This window comes from Oryctolagus cuniculus, chromosome 11 (assembly GCF_051225735.1).
Source record: "Oryctolagus cuniculus isolate XC-2025 breed Fujian yellow rabbit chromosome 11, ASM5122573v1, whole genome shotgun sequence".
Taxonomy (NCBI): domain Eukaryota; kingdom Metazoa; phylum Chordata; class Mammalia; order Lagomorpha; family Leporidae; genus Oryctolagus; species Oryctolagus cuniculus.
The window spans coordinates 20,395,098-20,396,734 of NC_142877.1; positions in this window are offsets into that span (position 1 = coordinate 20,395,098).

The following is a 1,637-nucleotide window of genomic DNA, read 5'->3' on the forward strand; positions in this document are numbered from 1 at the left end:
AGCAGAGGCAGCCACCTACTTATAGCGCCAGGGGCCAGATGAGGAACTGAGCCAGCCTGGGGGCGGGGTGGGGAAACTTCAGGACTTTGGAGCAGCCCAGTTTCCAGCAACTCGAGGTGGGGAGAAGGTTGCTTGTGAAACCATTTGAGATTTATTTTTGGCTGAGAGTAGCAGAAATGGTGCGGTGCCTCCAAGGTCTTCCTTTCCCAGCTTTCCTGCGAGTGCTGCCCAGAGAGAAACCCCCCGTGACGCCTTTCTCCCTGAACGCGCCATCCATTCCCTCTTATCTGTGGATTGAAGTCTAAATGCCCTAGCAGGCAGCCAAGGCCGCCACAATTTGGCTGGCACGGGCCTCTCCAACCGGATCTTCCACTCTGGCCTGGCTGAAATTCACTGTTCTCCGCTTACGTCTTGCAAGACCATCTCAAGTCAGATCACAACAAAGAGTCGTTATTTAGCTTGACAACAAGTGCAGTGGAGGTATTCCACAGCTCTGGGATCCAGACACTGGCAGGTTTTCCTCTCACCTCTACTGTGTTTTAATCAACGTCTTTATTTATAAAAAGATTTATTTGTTTGAAAGGCAGAGTGATAGAGACAGAGACAGAGAGAGATGGATCTTCCATCCCCTCACTTACTCTCCAAATGGATGTAACAGCCTGGGTTGGTCCAGGCTGAAGCCAGGAGACAGGAACTCTATCCAGGTCTCCCACTCGGGTGGTAAGAATCCAGGTACTTGGACCGTGTTCTGCTGCCTTCTCAGGCACATTAGCAGGGAGCTGGATCAGAAGTGGAGCAGCTGGGTCTCAACCCAGTGCTCTGATATGGGTTGCTGGGATCACAAGCAGTGGCTTAACCCACTGTACCACAAAGCTGGCCCCTTAATCAATTTTATTGGCTTATAATTTATATGTAATAAAATATATACATTTTAAGTGCACAGTATAATGAGTCTTGACACATGTATGCACTTGGGTGACCACACTATTATCAAAACATAGATAGAACAGTCCATCACCCCCAAGAAATTCTCGGTGCCTCTTTGCAGTCAGTCTCCTTTCTCACCTCCTATCCCAGAAAACCACTGAGCTACTTCCTGTTACCCTAAATTAATTTTGCCTGCTCTGGAACTTCGTATAAATAGAATCATGGAAAGTGGATTCCTTCCTGTTTTCTTTCCTACATCATCATATTTTTGGTGTTGTTTTGTATATCAATAACACTTTTCTTTTTGATAGCTGAGCGGTACTCCACCCAGCTATTGCTAGATAGGAAATACATTCACATGGTTCAAACATCAACTGAGGGGCCGGCTCTGTGGCACAGCAGGTTAAGCCACCACCTGCAGTGCCAGCATCCCATATGCTTCTGATCCAGCTCCCTGCTGGTGGCCCGGGAGGGCGGTGGAAGATGGCCCAAGTCCTTGGGCTCCTGCACCCATGTGGGAGACCTGGAAGAGGCCCCTGGCTCCTAACTCCTGGCTTCGGCCTGGCCTAGCCCCAGTCGTTGCGGTCATTTGCGGAATGAACCAGCGGATGGAAGATCTCTCTCTCTCTCCTTCTCTCTCTCTCTCCTTCTCTCTCAGTAACTCCTTTTCAAATAAGTAAGTAAATTGTTAAAAAAAAAAAGATCCGCAG